The sequence below is a fragment of the Cetorhinus maximus genome, chromosome 1 (assembly GCF_964194155.1).
Source record: "Cetorhinus maximus chromosome 1, sCetMax3.hap1.1, whole genome shotgun sequence".
In the NCBI taxonomy this organism is placed as follows: domain Eukaryota; kingdom Metazoa; phylum Chordata; class Chondrichthyes; order Lamniformes; family Cetorhinidae; genus Cetorhinus; species Cetorhinus maximus.
In genome coordinates, this window is record NC_135879.1 from 100,883,823 (window position 1) to 100,907,576 (window position 23,754).

At 42.6% G+C, this 23,754-nt stretch overlaps 1 protein-coding gene across 1 annotated transcript in view; it reads right to left on the minus strand.

Annotated features, from left to right (window-relative positions):
* Positions 1 to 23,754, minus strand: part of LOC144682360 (collagen alpha-1(XXV) chain-like) — a 206,903-nt gene that overhangs the window by 51,802 nt on the left and 131,347 nt on the right. The window lies entirely within an intron of this gene.

Here is a 23,754-nt window from a genome sequence, read left to right on the forward strand (position 1 = left end):
TTCAATGATTAAGAGGAAGACAAACTAGAAAGAAGCTGGATTCTTCATTAAATATGCACATCATACTCTGATGATATAATTGGGGCCTGATTGCAATCTTAACTTGAGGCCTGCATGACATTTAAGCCAAGTCAAATATGTGAGAAAATGATAGGGGGCCAAAGGACACTCAGGAAGGTAGATTTATTTCAATTTTTGTTTAGTTTCCTTACGGGCCAGGAGGTGCCTCCCCTGCCACAGGCTTTTCCGCACCCACAACCCTGACTACAATGCCCTGTCAGTCCCTCACCAGGCCACTTACCTTCATGCCAAAGACCATTCCCTCAGGTTCCCAGTGATGTCCTCCTGCCGCCTGAAATCCTGCTCTCGCCGATCTCACTCACTGAGTGACCCCCACCAGGGTTGGGTAGGAGACTGACCACACGTCTGTAGATGAGGCCCGGGAGTTAAACTTTCTCAGCCCTCATTCTGCAGAGGACTGGATGGTTTTCAGTTCCCCTTGGTTCCCCCTAGCACCAATTCCGCTCTCAGATAAAATGGACCATTTCATCTTACAGACTTACATGTTCACACAATGGCAGGAGCAGAGTGGGTGTCAGATTTGCAGCCAAATTCCCAAGGGTTATCTGTGTGTCAAGGCCTGAATTAGCTTAGCCTTGAAAGGTTAAACTAGTGTAAATGGTCTTTTAATGACCATGTTTAAAGAGAGAGTGGGTTGCATGTTTATTGTTTTCACATACTGAGGAATCTAAGAAAATATATAATCTCATGTGTACGATACATTCATATATCTTCTGTAAATTATCCACTTATTGTTTGAAGCTTGTGTCTCCTCTTGGTAGGATATTTATCCAGTCTGCTATCCTTAAGGAGAAGAGAATTCCCTTGATGTCTTCTATGCTCCAGTTGCTAGTGTGAATACTAAGGGATCTCTGCTATAATCCTTAAATCATGCTACCATTTAATTAGATTTTGAGGATAAAAAGGAATGCTCCAGAGCGTAGGGAATAGGAGGTCCAAATACAGGAGTGATTGTCAGCACTGAATCCAAGGAAAAATCCAATAACTGTAACAATATTCAATACCAGAGGGGAGCCGGTGGTGTAGTGATACTGGACTGGTAATGCAGAGTAGCTCTGCATAACCCTGGGTAATGGTCTGGGGACCCGGATTCAAATCCCACCACAGCAGATGGTAGAATTTCAATTCAATAAATATTTGGAATTAAAAGCCTAATGATGATCATGAATCGATTGTCATAAAAACCCATCTGGTTCACTAATGTCCTCTAGAGAAGGAAATCTGCTGTCCTTACCTGGTCTGGCCTACATGTGACTCCAGGCCTACAGCAATGTGTGTTGACTCTTAAAAAATGCCCTCTGAACAAGGGCAATTATGGATGGGCAATAAGTGGCACAGAAGGATATATTAGGACAGATGACCAAAAGCTTGCAAGGACAAAGAGGTATTGAAGGAGTATCTTAAAGGAGGAAAGAAAGGTAAAGATGTTTAGGAAGGGAAAGAGCCTAGGTAGCTACCAATGGTGCTGCAATTAAAATGGGGGATGCTCAAGGGGCCAGAATTGGAGCAGTATGGATATCTTAGAGGAATGTGGGGCTGGAGGAAATTACAGAGGTAGGGAGGGGGAGACCATGGAAGGATTTGAAAACAAGGTTGAGAATTTTAAAATTCAGGCATTGCTTAACTGGGAGCCAATGTAGGTCAGTGAACAGTTGAGTAATGGTTGAATGGGACTTGGTTTGAGTAAGAATACAGGCAGTAGAGTTTACAGAGCATAGAAAGTGGGAGGCCAGTGCACTGTAATAGTCAAGGCTACAGATAAAAAAGACATGGATGGGGGTTTCAGCAGCTAAAGAGCTGGGGAGGCAAGGGGTGGGGTGATAGGCAGGTAGAAATGGAAATTGAAATAAGCAGTATTAGTGATAGCGTGCATAAAATTTCATAGCTCACCTTGCAAACAGTCTTGATCAGCTCAGATTGTTGCCAGAGAGAGGAATGGATTTGGAGGTTAGGGAATGGAGTTAGTGGTGTGCACCAAAGATAATGGCTTTGATCTTCCCAATATTTAGTTGGAGGAAATTTCTGCTGATTCAGCACTATATGCCGGGCAAGTAGTTTGACAATTTAGAGAGAGTGTGGAGAGGGTGAGGAAGGTGGTTGTGAAGTAGAGCTGGGTATTGTCAGCGTACATGTAGAATCTGACACTGTCGCCCGAATTTTCATAAAGACAGAAAGGGTCTCCAGCTTAGCCAAAATGGTGCCAGAGTCCCAATTCTGGAAGTCCTACCCCTAAACCCCACACTCACCATTTTCCCTGGGGGAGGGGGAGCTGGCAGATAGGTATTGGAGAGGGCGGTGGGAAATGGGGGCTGGTTGTAGTTTGAATATCTGTGGTTCATGGAGGCAGCTGATGTGCTAAAGTGCAGCTGCCTTCAAATAGATCCAATTTTCATAACTGGGATTTCTAAAACATGGTATGTGGGCTTTAGACCTTTCAGGAGAAGGCCTAAGCTGCCCGAGTTCATTGAGAAGTAAGGTATCCTTTTGGATGGGTCCAGGGACACCTTTAGGAGAGATAAGGTGCCTTTTGGGAAAGGTAAGTTGCCCTTTGGGATAATTAAAGGTAGACATGAATTTGTATAAAAAGTGGATAAACTCATTGAAACTATCAAGCTGAAGGGAACTGTCAAGATGTCAAAAGAACTGTCAAGTTATCAAGGCATTTAAATCTCCTGCTCTTCATTTAAAAAAAAAATGCTGCTGCAGTTTAAAGTGTTTGCTATTTCACTCTGTCTGTTAATATAAACCTGAGGGTTATCATTACAGGATTTGTGCTGCATAACTGATTTCACATGGTAGCATTATCACAGTGGGGTGCCTCATCTCCTCATTTCTTTAAGGGCCACCCCTAATTTTAAAAACAGTGCCCTCTATTTCTGGACTCACCCACAAGAGGAAACATCCTTTCCACGTCCACCTTGTCAAGGCCATTCAGGACCTTATATACTTCAATCAAGAGGGGCATAGGTTGGCATGAAGAGTATGAGGGGCCATGGGGGTGGTAAGTGGGGGCTATGAAATGGCATTGGTTGACATGGGTGAGGCATGGGGAGTGAGAGGTGAAGGCTGGAACATTGTTTTTTAAAAGCTGGGACAAAGTCCAGGATTATCAAGGCATGCCTTTTGCAAAGCCCGCCTCCGCCCCTGGCAGCCCATGCGGCTGCCTCTGAACTCTTTCCAGGGATGGCGGGCCCAACTCCAGGTTACAGCGTCTCCCCCACCAGAATGAAAACCCAACTGTCGGGACACTTTCTCCCAAGTCGGGTTTGTGGAGCCAGGAATTTTAGTGACTCTGCGCTCCTGAACCGGGAGTGAAAATTCTGTCCTGTGTTTTCGGATGGTGCCACTAGGCCATGGACTGGACGACCTGTCTCATAAAATTGAGCCAAGAGTGCTCGCTGTTATGAAAAGATTTTCATGATGTTAATATTTTTCAGTTAGTTGAGCTTCAGTCACTTCTATACAAGTTCCTAAGTTAATACATCTGGTCCTTAAATGCTTGCTTGCAGAATCAAGTTCACAAAGTTTTCAGAGAGCCAACATATGAAGAGTCTTTAACCTCTCCTGCTGTGTCTGTGGTTAAGCTATTTCTTCATCGAGAACAGAAGTTTGGCAATGATGATTTAAATTTTGTAAGTTTGCTACAAGATTTCATTGGTGGGGGGTTAAAAATAAATTGCACCTTAGTCGTCTAGACCAGGGCGTGCCAGCCAGATTTGTCTTTTGCACCATTATTTAGCAGTATACTTTAGCAGTATATTTAGCAATATATAAAGATACTTTAGTTCGGTTAGTGCTTTCAGGAGATACTTCTTTGAGCAAGGTATGGTATGCCCAAACATGTTCATTAACAGCTATTGAACTCAAACTGAAGTGAGGTGAAGATAGACAACAGTAGGTGGAATTGTCTGATCCCGCCAGTGGTGGGCGTCATGCTGGGCGTGAGCAGACAATATAGCGAGAAGGCCAAAAATCACTGACGTGGAACCAGTTTGCGATCGTCCGCTCCACCCGTCAATGATGGGCTGCATTTCCCACTGCCGCATGTCGGGAACTTAATTTCAATACTTTAGCATCTCATTAGAAGCCCCGCTCACTGGAATCATCCCCCCATGCTGGATCATCCAGGCACACCGATGTTTTTCACAACTGGACATAAGCGACATGCACCTGGCGAACTGCACTTTGCTCGGTACTTAGAGGTTTGTTTACCGACCTTGCCTCTGGCAACACTCGTGGTCATCAGCTTCACAGGCAGCACCACATCACTTTTAGGGGGGCTCACGGGCAGGTCTCTACCTACTAGATCAGCCATAAGGCAGGGGTGGCTTTTCAATGTCTGCAGGGATAGGGCATGTTTAGGGAAGGGGGAGAAGTGGCCTCAGGCAAGGAAAGGGTTGATCTGTGCAAGCGGGCTTAAGATGGTGCGGGCTGAGGAGGCTATCTCCAGAGGATGACAATGTGAGGATGTGTGAGAGAGTGAATGGTGATGTCCCTTGAGCTGGCAGTGAGTGAGATGCCAGTGCATGGCCTTGTGAGTGTGTGAGTTTAGAGTGATGAGAAGGTTGTCTTATCCTAGTGGCATGGATGAGATCATTCATCTGTTTTCTGCACTGAATGGCTGACCTTTTGTGTGCAGCATTGGCACTGACCACCTCTGCCACTGCCTCCCAAGCCGTGGTGAGACCGATGGGCCTCCTGTGGCCAAAGCAGGGATAGAGGACATCACGGCATGCCTCCACGGCGTCCAGGAGGTGTCCCAGGTATGCATCACTGAATTGGGGGCTGCATTCTTCTTGGCTTTTGGGGCAATGTCTTCACCGGAGCCGTCCTGGGCTGCAGAAAATGAGAACTGTGCATGCGGCTACAGTTTAAAAATGGCGCCCGGCGTAAGGAAGCGACAAGGTAATGGCGTGGTGGGCAAATCGGTGGTTGACCACCAGCAAGACAGTGTCTTTACTGTGGCAACATAATTAATGAGGTGGGAAGGGGACGATACGACACCAAAACCCGCCATTGTGGCCGGGAGGTAAAGCATCTTTTTTCACGCCCGCTACTGCACTTAGTGCAAATCTAGGATGATTCTGCCCACTGTCTCAACTGGCACAGACTTTAGTTAAACACCAAACTGACAGTTTTCTGTACTGAAATCTGTTCTTATCTGTTAATATTTTGTGCTCACATGGTATGTGGTAACTGTTGACATTGCTGAAGAAAATAATTATTTTCATTTTCTGCGTGGTTGCAGAAATAAATCATTGGGTGGGATTTTCCGGTCCTGACTCCTGCAGGCATCGTCGCAGGCAGGACAGGAAAATTTGAAGAGCTCTAGACTTTGAACAGCTCTCCAAATTTTCCCATCCCGCCCGTGATGATGCCCGCCTGTGTCGGGGCCGGAAAATCTCGCCCACTGTCTCTTTCACAGGGGTGGATGCCAGCTATTGTGTAGGCTGAAAATCAATCTATCAGCTTCAGACGGATATCCTGCCAAGGTACCAGCTTACATCTCGACTTTTTCACATTGCTGAAAGCTGCTGTTGCCAAATTATTTGGCCCCCATTAATTTAGATTACAGTGCGACCAGCAGAAGTCATCTTACCACCATAGAAGAGAGGTAATTAAGATTACAAGTCAGTTCGTACTTCATCCACTTCAAGCCGATTGAGTCAGACAACCCCCAGCTATTAGTTTTCTACTTCACTCGAAGAACTGCAAATCTTAATTATTTGCTTTAGTCACCTCATTGATGCCAACCTCAAACAGCAGCCTGAATACGCCAAAACCAAACTATCCTGATAAGTCTAGATACTGTTTTAGGTTGCTAGGCCACAAAAAATTGTACATTTCAACAAAGTCAAGTCTACAAGTCTTGCATCTGATGAGAAATTTAGAACTCCTAAAGGTTCCTAAATGCAATACCCAAAGTAAAAGAACACAACTATTAAACAGGTGGATTTACAGTGGATCAGAGAATTTAAAAAATGTAACATAGATTATTAAAAACCTTAAAATATTAATGAAGTGGAACATTGAGAGTGTCCATTGGATATAAACTACACATAATAGGAACATTTGTGAATAATTTAATTCCCTCAGGCGCATGTTTTATAAAAGTCGTAAATGTCTTTTGATTATCAATCATGACTCAAAAGAGTGAAAGGCCACATTTTGCTTCTGAAGATTTACAAGGATTGATGCTTATCTACTGAAAGTCGTACAGTAAAATACGGCAAAATGTTTTTTATTTAAATTAGCCATGTATGCTACACATTAAACACACACACGTACTCAATGAAATATAGTCTTATTTACTGTAATCGTGAGGTGGGAAATTTCTGTTCTGTTTGCATATGCCTATGATGCAATCATTACTCTATCGAGTTCTCCAACACTTATATGATACCAGGTCAATTGTGTGAAATAGTACAGTTTTGCCACTCAAAGCTTACAACTTCAGAGTTGCCAACTGGCTTCAATCCTAGAGGGTTATGGGGGAGTGGTGGGCAAGGAAGTGGGGGAAGTGGGTGCAGAATTGTCTTCAAATTCCCAGCAGGAGTGCTATTCCCTCAGCTGCCAAGAGCCTGTCTGGCAGCTTGTCCCACAACCCTGACCCTTGCCAAATACTTCAAGGCAGAAAGGGAAAAGAGTAGTGGGCAAAAACAAAGAGAAACCATAGACAAAAACATGACAAGAAAGACAAGGACAGGCACACCATTGAGGTTTATGTTGAGACATTTAACAAGATAAAGACATGTTGTATTACAAAAAAAATTAAACAAGGAGCCTCAGTGTATAATTTTAGTCTTGAAAAACATTTCAATGGAGTCCTAAAAATCCACAGAGAACTTCACTCATTGCTTCTTTTCATGGGTCACACCTATCCTGTCTTTCAAGTTCAGTTTTCTCTATCTGTTTCTCATTACTTCTCTAGTCTCTCTTCTTATTCTATTTCTGTTTAGAAGGGACTTGGGGCCGTTACAAAACACACCAAAGTACTACAACTCGTATTTCACATTTTTTATTCAATTATAATGTAGTTTTTGTCTAACCAATATTTACTTATAGAGGCTTCAAATGTCCCTGTTTTGCTGGCTGCAAAGGAGGTATTCTTATTGTGAAAGTGTGTATTCTATGAAGATTTCATGAAATGGTACACGATACATGTAATTTAACATTTTGATCTTAAATTGATTTCAGCACAGGGTAAAGATAAAAGAAATTGAAATTCTGCAGATATCTGTGGCTCCCTCTCGTAGTAACTTCAGTGAACGTGCAGCGGGATAGCTGAAAACTAGGTTGGAATCCAGGTGTACTGGGTTCCAACCGAACACCAAAGAATCTGGGATAGGCTGCAATCCATTCCTTACAAGGCTATCATGTTCAGGGATTTAGGATGAACATTGGATATATACTTGAAAAGGGAAAAAAAACTGCAGGGCCATGAAGTAAAAGCAGACAAGTGAGAGTAATTGGGTAGCTCTCCTGGCATCATGGGGTGAATGACCCCTTCTTTGTAAGATTCTATGACACATCAGGAGTCCCTGTGCTTTTCCATTGATATCTGGTGAATGGCTTGCAGAGACACATCTGATCAAGTCAGGCATAGTCATTCACAAGGGCAGAAATGGTGCCCATGTGAACAAAAGTTGATTTCTTTTAAAAAAATACATCTTTAACGCTGCCTCCTTGCTGTGATGGTTCTGGACTTCCAAGCTTGCTGCAATAGAAGGTACTTGAGATGGGGGGAGGCGATGGCGTAGTGGTATTGTCACTGGATTAGCAATCCAGATAACACAGGGTAATGTTATTGGGACCTGCATTCAAATCCTGCCACAGTAGATGGTGGAATTTGACTTTTATAAAAATCTGGAATTAAAAGTCTAATGATGACCATGAAATGATTGTTGTAAAAACCCATCTGGTTCACTAATGCACCTTAGGGAAGGAAATCTGCTGCCCTTATGTGGGATCTTAAATGCCCTCTGGGCAAGGGCAATTAGGGATGGGCAATAAATGCTGGCCTAGCCAGTGATATCCACATAATAAAAAAAATGTAACCTCAATGGGGAAGTTAGGGGACCACCTCCTGATTCCATGAACTTTGTTGGGATCAAAGGTGGGCAACACATTTCAACACCTAGATGTCATCCCATAGATGTGAGGGCAAATTATTTTAAGGGAATGGATTTATTCTGGTAGCTGAAAGGAAAATTATAAATGACACAGAGTTTAAGGGTAGAATCTGTGACTTTATTATTTCAGGATTAGAAGCTTCAGTTCTCTCTTAATCCTTTTGCTGTAGTGAGTAATCTTAGTTGAACATTCATTTTCAAAAGAGGATGTGAGTTTGGGCTTAATTGGAACCATTGCTACTTACAGCAGGAGACTGTTCCCTCCATAAGGAAAAGCTTATCTCAATATAGTCAAAATTTCCATGCACGTACAGAGTACGGAAAGGTAGCCTTAAAACCAACTGGTCTCTGACTGAGGTTCAAAAGAACAACCAAAATTGAATCTTAATGCCTGCTCCATTTAGTATACTGGTATTCAAAGAAATCTCCTGTTTTTATCACAAGAATATATATTCACTTGGGAGTATATTTTCAATAAAGGAAAATAAGCTCTCCAAGTTACCTGATACAATGGATCAATACTCTAATAATAGATTGTTAGTGACTAGATTCATCCCCTCCTCGTGAAAATGAACACACACAGACTATGACTGACTGAGGCAAGGACTGGTTCTCTATATGCTATTTGTGGTAAAACTATAAATGCGTTTATAAAAAATATATTTCTAATTTTGCTGCAAGAGCAAACAATGTACATCAGCCCTATCACTCACTCTGTCTTTCCCTCCTCGCAAATCAGTAGAAAATACAGGTGCAAACCCTCTAACCATGCAACAGAGACCATCACACTCCCAAGCAGAGCTTACAGAACCAAGCTCAGTAGTAGACTGCCAGAGGAATGCTGGATTAGTTAGCCAGGCATCCGTTTTGGAACAGCAAATAATCAGTCCCCACCCCTACCCCGGACCTGAGGTGTCTGAAACTGAAGCTGCAGATCCTTAATTGCACAGTTAGTGTGGTCTTCTGCAGTTCAGATACCAAACTCTTCTCTCTGCACTTTGTAATTCCATAACATTACAGAACTGGAAAACAGCATCAAAAATGGAAACTAAGGCCTGAATTTTCCCTCCCGGGTCAGGAGCACGGAATCACGAGTATTCCCAGCTCCGAGAATCCAACTCCTGAAAAACTGCCCCGGGCCTTCCGGTTTTTGTTCCGGAGGGAGTTGGGGGTGGCAGTGTGATGTAATCGGAGTTGGGCTTGCCAACCCCATAAACAGTTTGCAGTTTGGTGGCGGCATAGGGGCTGCCATGTGCGGAGGCGGCTGGGCGAATGGCCAGCCTTGGTGATCCAATACTTTGTCCAAGCTGCAAAAAAAAATCAATGGAGTTCTAGAGCCTGTTGAAACTGACCAATAAGATGTCATAAAATGTAGACCTCATTGCTCCATTAACTTTCAGTGGGACCATTCCTGAGGGATACTTCAATTGTGCTTGCCATCAGTGTTGTTGAGATGCTCCTTGGGCATGGAGCTTAATGTAGTCCACAGAGCAGGTTGCTATGTGATCTGTAAGAAGTCACTGTCTGTTAAAATGGATGGGAATTTTGCACTTTATATCGGACACTGCAAAGTTGGAATTGGAAAGCCATTAAACAAAGCCAGTGGCAGTACTAAATCTGCGCTCAGGAACAACCAAGTATTCTTCAGATGTCACCTCTAACCCTTTCAAACCTATGAGGAGTGACTCAACCTGGTGAAAGTTTGGTGATGATACCGAGTGCTGCGGTAAAGTTTGTTGCTAAACAAAAACAGCCCTCTAGTTCTCACCTCCTTACATGATCCCCATGCCCCATCCATGCCAACCCATGCTAACCTATGCCCCTCTACCCACCCCCGAGAGGCCTCTCATACCCTCCATTTAAACCATTGCTCCTCTACTCATCCCCATTGCCCTTTGTAGTTCCACATTCTAACTTAGTGCCAACTTATGCTAACCCATGCTCCCCACTCACCACCCTTTGCCCTTACACCCTCCATGCCAACTCATCCAGTATCCACCATGGGCAGACCTCAGGACCCATGCTGAGAAGAAATAAAATAAAGCTCTAAGTGCCTATTAATGAATTCACTATAATAAAAAAATTCCAATTTAAAAAAAATATTCATCCGTTGACTGGAGTGCGACTTTGAACAAGAGTGCTAGGAGCTGGGTGAGTGAGGGAGTTAGGTGAAGAGGGGAAGGACGTGCTCCTTTGCTTTTTCTAACTTCTTCACCCTGTAGGAACTGGTTCTTACTCTACTACAGGGGAGGAAGCTGGCTGTTTGGCAAGTATCTGGTGAGTGCCGGTTAAGTGGTTAACGTCTATTCTATTTCTAGGGTATAAAATTGTATACAAACTGGTGGTTAGATTAGTAAAATATATAAAAAAGGAAAATAGTTAATTGAATGAAATAACTAAGTAGTTAATTAAAACACATTAAGGATAGTAGGACAGGTGATGTGTCACAGCGGCAGCATGTGGGAGCTCCTGGATGGCTGTGTGATCCAGGGCAAACACGTCCACAGTAAATGTTTGCGGCTTGAGGGCCTTTGGCTCAGAGTCATTGAGTTGGAAGCCGAGTTGCATGAGGGAGGGGGGGCGTTACCTGGACAATTTGTGCCAGGAGGCGGCCACACCCTTTAGGATAGGATCTTCTGATTTGGTCAGTGGCCAGGGACAGGGGGGGTGTAAATGCGAGTGAGGCAGGTAAGGAGAACCAGAGAGAAGGAGTGCAGGAATGTGAGCCTTTGCAATTGTCCGACAGATTTGAGGTTCTTTCAGCTTATTTGGATGAGAGAGGGGGCTGCAGGGTGAATGAGCTGACTGGCGATGGCACTGTGGTACAGGAAGCCTTTCAAATGGGAGGATCAAAAAAGGAATCTAGTGGTAGCTGGGGACAGCATAGTGAGGAGGATTAACACTCTCTCTGCAGCGAACAGTGAGAGTCCAAAAGGCTGTGTTGCCTGCCCGGTTCCAGGATTGGGACATCTGCTCAGGGCGAGGAAGAAACTTGGGTTGGGAGGGGGAGGATCCAGTCGTCCTGGTCCATGTAGGTACCAATGGCATAGCCAGGACAAGGAAAGAGGTTCTGCATAGTCAGTATGAGGAGCTAGGCAACAATTAGGTAGCAGAACCTCAAAGGTAATAATTTCTGGATTATTACATGAACCATGTGCAAATTGGCTTAGGGCAAGTAAGATTAGAAATAAATGTGTCGCTCAAAGACTGGTGTGGGAGAAATGGGTTCCAGTTTGTGGGGCACTGGCACTAGTACTGGGGCTTAAAGGTTACAAAAATAATAAAAGGACAAACTAAAGGCTCTGTACCTTGCATTCGAAACAAAACAAGTGAACTGATAGCTCAAATAGAAATAATTACGTACGTTCTGATAGATATTACAGAGACATGGCTGCAGGATGATATAGATTGGGACCTGAATGTTCAAGGGTACAAGACATTTAGGAAGGACAGAAAGTGAGGAAAAGGCGGAGGAGTGGCGTTGTTAATTAGTGATGGTATTAGCACTTAGAGAGAGATGACCTAAGTTCAGGAAACCAGGATTAGAGGCAGTTTGGATAGAGATGAAAAATGATAATGGCAAGAAGTCACTTGTGTGAGTGGTATATAGGCCCCCTAACAGTAACCAGACTGTAGGATGGAGTATAAAGGAAGAAATAATAGGAGCTTGTCAGAAAGATACAGCGATAATCATGGGGCATTTTCATCTACATATAGATTGGAAAAATCAGATGGGTGAAGGTAGCCTAGATGAGGAGTTTATAGAATGTTTTCTGGATAATATCTTAGAATAACGCGTTCTGGAGCCAACCAGGGAAGCAGGCTATACTAGGCCTGGTATTGTGCAATGAGATAGGATTAATTAATAACCTCATAGTGAAGGCGCCGCTAGGTGGCAGCAATCAAAACATGAGTGAATCTTACATTCAGTTTGGTGGAGAGAAGAGTGGGTCCAAGACTAGTATTTTAAATTTAAATAAGGACAATTATGAGGGCATGAAAGCAAAGCCAGCTAAAGTGAACTGGCAAATTAGGTTAATGTATAGGTCAACAGAGATGCAGTGGCAGACATTTAAAGGGACATTTCCAGAATGCACAGAATAGATACATTCCAACAAGAAAGCAAAATTCCAAGAGGAGGATCCATCATCCATGGTTAACTAAAATAGTTAAAGATAGTATCAAACTTAAAGAAAAAGCGTAAAATTGTGCAAGGATGGATGGCAAGTCAGAAGATTGGACAGAATATAAAAAACGGCGAAGAATGACGAAAAGATTAATAAAGAGGGGAAAATTAAAGTACAAGAGAAAGCTATCTAGAAATATAAAAACAGATAGTAAGATTTTCTAAAGATATTTTAAAAAGAAAATAATTAACAAAGTAAGCATTGGTTCTATGGGAAGTGAGTCTGGGGAATTAATAATGGAAAGTAAAGAGATAGCAGATGAATTGAACAGTAACAATCCCAGGGTTTCCTTTTCTACCGTAGAGTATCCCTTTTGATGCCAATTAAATTTTTTTAGAGAAGTACCCCACTGGCTTCTCTATGCCCCGTTTCATCTTCTTGCAATGACTGCACCCATCCCAAATCACTAGCATCAATTGCCAACTTGAAGGGTTTAGTGAAATTAGGGGTGGCTAATATTGGTTCATTAATTAAAATCATCTTCATTTTCTCAAAAACTGTCTGGCACCCTCTTGACCATAGCACCTTTGCTTTCTTTTGCAACAAATCTGTCAGTGGAGCCTTGATTGTACTGCAGTTTGGCACAAATTCACAATAGAAACTGCACATCCCTAAAAATCTCATGATTTAGTTTTAGGGAAAGGGAATTCCATCAAAGCATGTACCTTCACTATTCTTGGCAAGACTTGTCCCTGCCCCACGATATGCCCTAAATAAGTTACTCATGTTTTCGCAGACTTACTTTTTGCAAGGTTTATTACTAGATCTGCCAACTGTAATTGTTTAAATAAGGCTTCCAGTGTTTTAAATGGTCTTTCCATGTGTTGCCATAAACCAATATAACATCCAAGTAAACCACACAGTAAGGAACATTAGTGATCACCTGATTCATTAGTTTTTAGAAAGTAGCTGGAGCCTTTTTAAGTCCAAATGGCATTACTCGGCATTGGTATCAACCACGTGGTATGACAAAAGCTGATATCTCCTTAGGTCACGATGTTAAAGGTACTTGCCAGTATACTTTCAACATATCTATCTTAGTAAGGAACGTGGCACTGCCAATCCTGTTAATACAATCTTCTAGACGAGGGATTGGGTAGGAATCTAATTTTGTTACTGCATTAACCTTTCTATAGTCTATGCAGAATCTGGTTGACCTATCAGGTTTAGGCACTAACACTACAGAAGAACACCAACTGCTTTGATTAGGTTCAAATAGATGATTTTCTAACATATACTGATTTTCTGCTGTCACTTCTGCTTATTTCTTTGGACTTAACCAATGAGGATGTCGCCTTATAGGAGAAAATTCCCCCACATCCACATCATGTGTGGCTAAAGTTGTAGACCCTGATTTATTCCTACAGATCCCTTTAAATTCTGTAAGTAACCTCACCAGATCCTCTTGTTGTCCTACCTCTAAGTATGAAAATATGGTATCTAACTCTCCTAATATTTCAGTGTTAGCTAACCGGATAGTAGGAGGTTCAATTTGTGAACTGGCTAAGTCTCCTTCTACCTTACTCTCACTGACTCTTCCATCTTCCACTATGCTTATAACGTGACATACCTGCTCTTTTCTATCTTCCTCACTATGATGGTATCATTTCAATATGTTGACACAGCCGATCCTTTTTCCTATGATCTGTTGTATTTATCAAATAACTTACTTTACTAATCCTCTTAATTACCTTATATGGATCACTGAACGATGCTTTCAGAGGTTCCCCTTGTAATGGCAATGATACTAACACTTCATCCCCTAGTTGTAATGTTCAGGTCACAGCTTGCTTATCTGCCCATTCTTTCATCTTTGTTTGAGAAACTTTAAGACGTTCTTGGGCTCTTTGCAGGTTCCCATGAGCCATTCCGGGAACACAGGCACATAATCTAACATAGAGGATTTGTCCTTCTCTCCTAAAAACTTTTCGTTGATTAATTTCAAAGGACCTCTTATCTCATTTTCGTAAATTAATTCAAAAGGGCTAAAACAAGTAGATTCATTTGGTGAATCTTGGGTAGCAAATAAAAGAAAATTCAGGCCTTTGTCCCGATCATGGGGATATTCATGACAATATGCTTTAATCATTGTTTTGAGAGTTTGATGGTACCTCTCTAAAGTTCCCTGTGTTTGTGAATGATACCTGTGGACTTTAACTGTTTTATACCCAAACTACTCATTATGTTGTGAAAAATTTTAGACATAAAATTGGAACCTTGATCCGACTGGATCTTTACCAGTAATCCATATCGAGTAAAAAATTGGGTTAACTTCTCTACCACTACTTTAGCCGTAATGGTTCTTAAAGGGATGGCCTCTGGAAATCGAATTGTCATACCCATAATAGCAAGGATATGTTGGTGTCCTGCTTTTGTTTTTGGTAGTGGTCCCACACAGTCCACTAACACCCTATTGACTGGTTCCTCAAAGACAGGTATAGGAATTAATGTGCCGGTTTGATTGCATGTTGTGGTTTTTCTACCAACTGGCACGTGGCACGATTCACAAAACTGCACCATGCCCTTAGGAAGTAAAATTGCCGGTTTATCTGCGCTCGAGTTTTCCGTATCCCTATATTTACTGCCATTGAGATTTCACATGCTATCCGTAATATCTCTTTACAATATTTGGGCGGTCCCACTACCTGATGAACAAGCGTCCATTCCAAATCATTTCCCAGGAGTAAATCAACTCCATCTATGGGTAACTGCTGAACAACCCCCACCATCACTGTCCCAGACAATAGGTCACACTCCAAATGCATCTGGTGCAAAGGTACAGATATATACTCCCCACCAATACCATTGACCAAAACTTTGGCTTTTAATGCGGTCTCTGGTGGAGAAGTTATGCCTTTCCCCAGCAGAAGTGTTTGAGTAGCTCCTGTATCTCTAAGTATGATTATAGGTTTAGCTATCTCATTTGAGGGATAAGGGGTTACTTTTCCGTTCGACAAAAATTCTTTATAACTCTCATAGATCTCATTCAACTCTCCTGAACTCGGTTTCACAGCTGCAGTTAATACTACAACATGATCTGTTGTAATTTCAGTCAGGGCTCCTTTTCCTGAGTCACACAGAGTTTATCCAATTTTTACACGCATTCGTGTTTAAGTTTAACAATCCCAAAGGGATCCTTACCTCTCCTAAAGGTAGCACTGCACCTATCCCAAATGGTGGCCTACCTCTCCAAAAGGATAGCCTACTTTTCCAAAGAGCTCCGCTAACTTTAGACTTTCCTGCCATAGGTCTAAATTACACATGTCGCTTTTCGGACAGTGCACTAGCCAAAATTTGATCTATCTGAAGTCAGCTGCACTTTAACAAGTGCAGCTTCCACCATGAACCATGAATGTGCAAAGTACAACCTTCTGACATTTTGCCCCCCACCCTGCAAAAATGGTGCAGAGCTGGGTTTGGGGGTGGGGCGGGACTGCCAGACTTAGGCCACTGGCACCATTGTCGCTACGATGGAGAACTCCTCTGCCTGTGAAAAAAATTCAGGCCTAACCTAAGAATGGGTTTGGAAGAATATGTCGAATGTATAACAGGTGACTGGAACAATACTACCCAAGCCAAATTTCTACTCCAGCACAACAAATAAAAATCAACACATTTAAACCACTTAAATTTATCTGCTCTCAGTCAATAATGGAAATGCAACTGCATCCCACACCACTGGTGATAAAAGTCAATCTATATAATCTCTCTCTCACACATATAGGTCAGAATCTTCGGGTCAACGAGTGGGGGTTGGCCCCACTCACCGACGCGTAAAATGACGTGGGCGCGACGTTGGGCGAGGGTCCCAACGTCACCGTGTGTCATTCAGATTTTCAGTTTGGCGGGCGTGCACCGGAGTTGGCTGCGCACCTGCCGAACTGTCAAACGCCTATTAAGGCCATTTAAATATCAATTTAAATACGTAACATAGCTGCCCATCCAACTTTAAGGTTGGCGGGCAGGTGAAGAGCCCAGGCGACCTTTGCATTTCTCATGAAACCTCATCCACGGGCGGGATGAGGTTTCATGAAGGCTTTATAAATCAAATAAATTTTTTCATTACATTTCATAGACATGTCCCAGCTCAAAACAAAAACAGAATTACCTGGAAAAACTCAGCAAGTCTGGCAGCATCGGCGGAGAAGAAATCAGTCAACGTTTCGAGCCTCCATGGCCCTTCGGCAGAACTGCAGCATAGTTTCAACAAGGGAGAAATATAAATTGGTTTAAGGTGGGTGGGGGGCGGGGGGGAAGAGACACATTGAGGGTGTGGTGTGAGCAGATAATAATCAAAGGATGTCAGAGACAAAAGGGTCAAAGAGGTGTTGAAGGTGGTGGTCTTTGTCTGAGAAAAGTGCTAATTAAGAATGGAAAACAGGATATTCAAAGTACAGCTCTAGTGGGGGTGGGGTGGAAAGACTAAAGGTTTTAGTTTTAGATTTAAAAATAATGGAAATAGGTGGGGAAAGAAGAATCTATATAAATTATTGAAAAAAAAGCGGGTGGGGGGGGAAAAGAAACGGAACTAAATCTAAAACTAAAACCTTTAGTCTGACATCCTTTGATTATTATCTGCTCACACCACACCCTCAATGTGTCTCTTCCCCCCCGCCCCCCACCCACCTTAAACCAATTTATATTTCTCCCTTGTTGAAACTATGCTGCAGTTCTGCCGAAGGGCCATGGAGGCTCGAAACGTTGACTGATTTCTTCTCCGCCGATGCTGCCAGACTTGCTGAGTTTTTCCAGGTAATTCTGTTTTTGTTTTGTTTTGGATTTCCAGCATCCGCAGTAGCTTTTAGCTTTTTGTTTTTATGTCCCAGCTCATGTGACACTGTCACATGAGGGGATATGTCTTAAAATTTTTTTCTTCCTTTATTTAAATTTTTAAAACTCCAACTAATCTCCCTGAGGTAGCTCTGTGCCTCAGGGAGATTTCTGTGCTCTTTCGCACTCATATGTGAAAGAGCGCACTCCCAACTCAGGGAAACCACCCCCACCTGCACAGGGAGCGCACAGCGCTTCCGGGTGCACGTCATACTGGGCGGGCCTTAATTGGCCTGCCCACGTAAAATGGCGGCGTGCAGCCCGCCCGCGCCCAGCTCCCTCCCAGCCTCCTCCGATGGGGAGAAAATTCTCCCCATAGAAACTCATGTTAAAATGGTTTAAATATGTTGATTTTTATTTTTTGTGCTGGAGTAGAAATTTGCCTTGGGTAGTCTTGTTCCAGTCACTTGTTATACACTCGGTATATTCGGTTCCATAGAAGCTGCTGGAATGAACATTGGGCGGGGCACAAAAATAGCTGGCTGATCTGATACTACTTGTTTTACACTCTGGCTCAATGTGCATTTCTACCTCACTGCATCCTATTTGCAGTGAAATTTGAACTTTGATTATGGCCCAAGTACTGCAACTAACAGCCTTTTACAAGTAATGTTAAAGCCACCTACTCCACATCAACTGACAAGAATGCATCACCATCTATAAACAGGCTAATGGTGATCCATTCATTTCAATGTTCGCCATCCAATTGTTACTCTATTTTGCTAATGGCCTGTTTAATTTGATCTTCTTTTCCAAACCCATTAACATTGGAATGGTAAAAGCAAAATACTGTGGATGCTGGAAATCTGAAACAAAAACAAAAATACCTGGAAAAACTCAGCAGGTCTGACAGCATCTATGGAGAGGAACACAGTTGATGTTTCAAGTCCGAATGACTCTTCATTAGAATTAAAGAAATAGAGAAATGAGGTGAAAGAAAGCTGGTAGAGGTGGGTGGGACAGGTGGAGCTGGATAGGGGGTCAGTGATAGGTGGAGGCAAAGAAGAGATTGCCAAAGATGTCATAGACAAAAGGACAAAGGGCTATTGACGGTGGTGATATTATCTAAGGAATGTCCTAATGGGGACATGAAGGGTAGCAAGCAGGACAAGCTAGTGGCAGATGGCCCTAGTGGGGGTGGGGTGGGGGGAAGGGATCAAAACGGGCTAAAAGTTGGAGATAAAACAATAGATCGAAATAAATTTAAAAATAGAACCATAGAAAAGTTACAGCACAGAAGGAGGCCATTTGGCCCATCTTGTCCATGCCAGCCTGAGGACACCCAGGTGCCCTTTCTAATCCCACCTTCCTGCACCCGGCCCATAGCCCTGCAGCTTACAGCACTTAAGGTGCAGATCCAGGTACTTTTTAAAAGAGCTTAAAGTTTCTGCCTCTACCACCAACTTGGGCAGCGAATTCCAGACACCCACTACCCTCTGCGTAAAAAAGTTCTTTCTCATGTCCCCCCTACACCTTCTGCCACTTATCTTGAATCTATGTCCCCTGGTTCTAGAATTCTCCATCAAGGGAAACAATTTTATCCTGTCCACTCTATCTATTCCCCTCATAATTTTGTACACCTCAATCAAGTCACCTCTCAGCCTTCTTTGTTCTAAGGAAAATAACCCCAACCTATCCAATCTCTCCTCGTAGCTACACTTTTCTAACCCTGGCAACATTCTTGTAAACCTCCTCTGTACTCTCTCCAGAGCTATTACGTCCTTCCTGTAATGTAGTGACCAGTACTGCACACAATACTTCAGTTGTGGTCTCACCAGTGTTTTATACAATTCCAACATTATATCATTACTTTTATATTCTATTCCTCTGCCAATGAAGGAGAGCATTCCATATGCCTTCTTTACAACCTTGTCTACTTGAACTGCTGCCTTCAGGGACCTGTGTACTTGTACGCCAAGATCTCTCACTTCATCTACCCCTCTTAGTATATTCCCATTTATTGTGTAATCCCTGTAACTGTTTGACCTCCCTAAATGTATGACCTCACACTTCTCTATGTTAAAATCCATCTGCCACTTTACCGCCCACTCCACCAACCCATCTATATCGTTTTGGAGATTATGGCTATCCTCTACATTATCCACTAAATAGGTAGGAAAAGAAAGATATATTTTTTAAAACATTGGAATGGTACCATCCACACGGATGACCACACAGCCTATGAGCTGATCAACAATTCCAGCCTGCCAGTTAAGCCAGTGAGACTGATCCAGTGAACTATGATCAGATATCACACCAGACATGAATGCATAACCATTGCATTGCTCTTGAATCCATTGAATGTGTGTAATTGACCAATTGATGTACACTGTTCACATTTTAACACCAAAACAGACATTACAAGAGACAATGCTCCAGTCATAATTCTCAAATAGCACGGTTCACTTTCCATTGCGTACACATGTTTTCGATGAAAGCTTCCTACTGGAAAAGTCAAGCTGAACAATAAAGCCCAGATTTTCCTCTTTGTCAGAAATCCTGGCCATGCAGCAGATCTCCCGGAGTCAACCTCACCTCCACGTTTCTGCAGGCTTTCAGCGGGGCGGTTCATTAACACTGGGAAGGTTATCTCGAGAGCGGTGAAAAGATTTTTTTCTGCCGTTGATCTAAACTTTCTGCTGCAACAATGCCTCATTGGATGCCTTAGGGTCTTGGTGATTCTAAGGACCTCTGCTCTTATCATCACATACTCAACTGCAAAGTACTGCAGCCCCAATATGGTATCAAACTGCCCACACCGAACATATTGATGTGCAACTCAACTCAACAATGCGCATCATTACAGGACCTCTTCAACCAACTCACCTCCTCTGGCTCCCAGTCCTGAGCAACATTGACCCCCCCACCCCATCACCACCCCACATCAGGAGGCTAATTGGCAAGCTACTGGAGAAAGTCCACTCCAATTCTTATTCAATGACCTCCTCAACTCATCTGCCTTATGCCTTCTGTCACGCCACCCCATTTTGTTAAACCCACCATGCTGAGGAGTAACAGCTGAGGACCAAAGGCAAGAGTATTAGCAGGAGAAAACATCCACCAGAAACTGCTCGTCCATCCAGCTTTAATCTCTCCCGGCAACAATGGGACCTTTTAAACCATTTCCGGACTGACCAAGGCCTCTGTGCAGCCACCCAACATCAGTGGGGTCACAAATCCTGACCATCCAGGCTGCAGCTGTGGTGCAGTCCAAATCAACGACCTACATTGTCGAGGAGTGCCTGCTCACTAAACTTGAAGCCAGGCTTAAAGAACTCCATTTAGTCACTGACAAGGCTATTGCTTGGCTCTGCAACTATGCACACACTAAATAAAGCAATAAATCACGTGCCTCATGGGCAACTGTAATTTAAGGACATTTTCATTTGGCCTGTGGGGAATTTAAAAGTTAAAGCTCTTCCTTTACCCAAGAGGATAGCTGGACACCAGGATTGCTCACGCTTTCATTGTCCTATTTTTTAGGGGGAGGCACGAAGGCTGCAGGGGAGTGCAGCAGTGTGGTGAAAACCTAACAAGACCAAGGATGCAGAAGTTGGCCAATTTAAGGGCAGGGCCGCATTATAATTTTTATCTTTCATTTCCTGCCCAGCAGTCAGCTAGATTTTGTCTTAAGCTCTCAGATGACCTTTTGACCTTGGTACTATTTAAGTATATAATTTGAATATACTTGCCTGCCCATATGGGTGAAAAATGCAAAAGTGTAGTGGGCCACAGGGCAGTTAGGCAGTGGAACAGAAGAAAATCTTGGCCTTTACATTTAAGGCGTTAAAAGTAAACTTCAGTATGTTTTTTCACATTTTTCAGAAAGCACAAGTGTCTTTTTGAAACAGAGGACAACACTAGGAAGCCTAACATTTTTGATAGATAGAAAATTCTGAAGTGAAAGGAAGTTGATTATACCGACTTCAATTAGATATGCTATCATAACCACCTGTCAGAGGGCAGTCTTAGTGACCTAAAGCAAAACTCACCCATGTCATGGCCTTGATTATCTGCAGGATTTTATTTAATCTCTGAGAATAGCTTGTTCTATTTTGTGCAGTGATATTCATTTATAGAAGAATGCATCGTATAAAACTCTACTGCTTGGAAGTGATTTGACTTAAATGCTCTTTAGCAATTTTAATCTATACATATTCATCAAAGTGCAGAGGAATTATCATAGTGCACCACACATCACAATGCTCAGATGTCATTATAAAAATCTATTAAAAGGTATACACCACCAGCATAGAAATCTCTTTGACAATTGTTCTTGAATGCACAACATAATAATGTAATCTAAATCAAAAGCAAGTAATCATATTACTTATATACGATGTCTTGTGGCAACAATGACTCACAGCTGTTGGGGCTGAATTCCAAGAAATAATTGGTTTGCTAAATATCCTTTCATGGAGCTAATTGAACTTCATCAAATGTATTGCGATATTTAGTGGATGGGTTTTTACATGGTATTTCTAAATCTTCATGGGCCTGATTTCTTTTTTCCATGCTTGAAGATAGACTTATATCCAGTTACCTACACGGAAAATGTAAATATACCAGAATCCTAAATTCTCTGCTCTCCTGCAAGGGGGAACAAAATTGCAATAAGAACCCGCTCTCAACTCTGTAGCAATCAGCTCTTTTATTGCCAGTTGTAAGTCTAGAGCATGAGCTGATTCAAGGGAGTAGTATGCAGGTTTCAGACCTTGCACCGCTTGCACCCCTGGCCTTCAACTGGCCTTTAGGCTGAGGCACCATTTAAATTCAGGAGGTGGGCTTCTTGACATCTTCTAGGGACTCCTGCCAAAATGGAATGGAGGTGGAACTTATTTGAGGAAGGGGATGCAGGTAACCTCCACAATGTTTACAGAAATTAAATACTTATTCCAAAAAGCATTCCTCCCTCTCAATAGCCTCCGCAAAGTCATGCTCTGTGGGCACTTGAACAGTTCCCAGAAAACATTCTCAACTCACTCCTAATAACCTTTAAACATTAGACATGAGTTCTAACAGAGATTGCTTGCATCTTGTGTTCAACTGACTTAAATGTAGGGTTGACAACCCTTTATAATTGGCCTGGAGTGTCTGGGAATCAAAGGTTAATCTCCAGGACGCTGCTGAATGCAATCCTGGAGAAAAATCATTGGGACATTAGAAAATTTGAACGTTTCTCTTTACCAGATATAGAAATATTGAAAAGAGGGAGAAAAAGGCTGTTGGCTGACAGTCAAGCATCATCCAATTGGGTAATGAGCCAGTTTGCCTTCCAATTGGAGTAGGAAGGCGGTATGTCACAAAGGTTGGATGTGTTGGCCGACTAATGGCTACAGCATTGGGGCAAGCCATGTGCTGCAACCTCCAGGAATACATTTAATCACAGATGGCATTGCTACTTAAATGTGGGAAATACATTGAGTCACTCGACTCATTCCTGGGACAAAGGTTGAGAAAAGGTTGAACAGTCACCCCTTAGAGTTTAGAAGAATGAGAGGCGATCTTATTGAAACATGTAAGATCATGAGGGGACTTGACACGGAGGATGTTCCTCCTGTGTGGGAGACATGGAGGATGTTCCTCCTGTGTGGGAGACACAGTTTAAGAGGGGGCATAATTGAAGAATAAGGGATCTCCCTCTTCAGATGGAGATGAGGAGAATTTTTTTCTCTCAGAAGGTCGTTAGTCTGTGGAATTCTCTTTCCTAGAAAGCTGTGGAGCTTCAAGGCTGAATTAGATTTTTGATAGACCAGGAAGTCAAGGGTAATAGGGGGCAGACAGGAAAGTAGAGTTGAGACCACAACCAGATCAGTCTTGAATGGTGGAACAGGCTTGAAGGGCCGAATGATCTACTCCTGCTCCTAAGTCCCTTGTTCCTATGATCTATTTCCCTTGTTTCCATGTTTTACATTTACTTGGCTGCCAGCTTTGATGGCTGAGAAGTGGGAGTGTTGTACAAGGAGGTAGGCACACACTCTTTGAAATTTTTCAATTCTACCGCATATCCATCTAAAACCAGCAGAAAGCCCAGGTTATTAATACAAATAATACATAACCAAAATTGTTAACTTATCTTGCCAATAGAAATAATGTGCATTCATATAGGAGTTTGCAATGCCCACAGGACATCCCAAATTGTTTTGCAACTATTTCTTTATTTAAACACAGGCACTGTTGTTAAGTAGGTAAATATGGTAGTCAATTTGCCCACAGTAAGGTCCCACAAAAATAAAGTTAATGGATGACCATATAATCTTCCTTTGGGGCTATGGGTTGAGGGAGGAATGTTGACCACGATATAGGGAGAACTCCTTGCTCTTTATTGAATAGTGCCATGGGATCTTCTGTATCCAGCTGACCAGTCAGACAGGGCTTTGGTTTAAGCAAACGAGAAGTAAAAAGGTGATAGGGTTTAAACAGAGGAGTTGGTTGCAGGGGACTAAAGGCATCTTCATTATTTGTTGGGTGAAGAAAGGGGGAGGGACTCCAGATAAAGCCAGAATCTGGAAGGTTTTAAGACT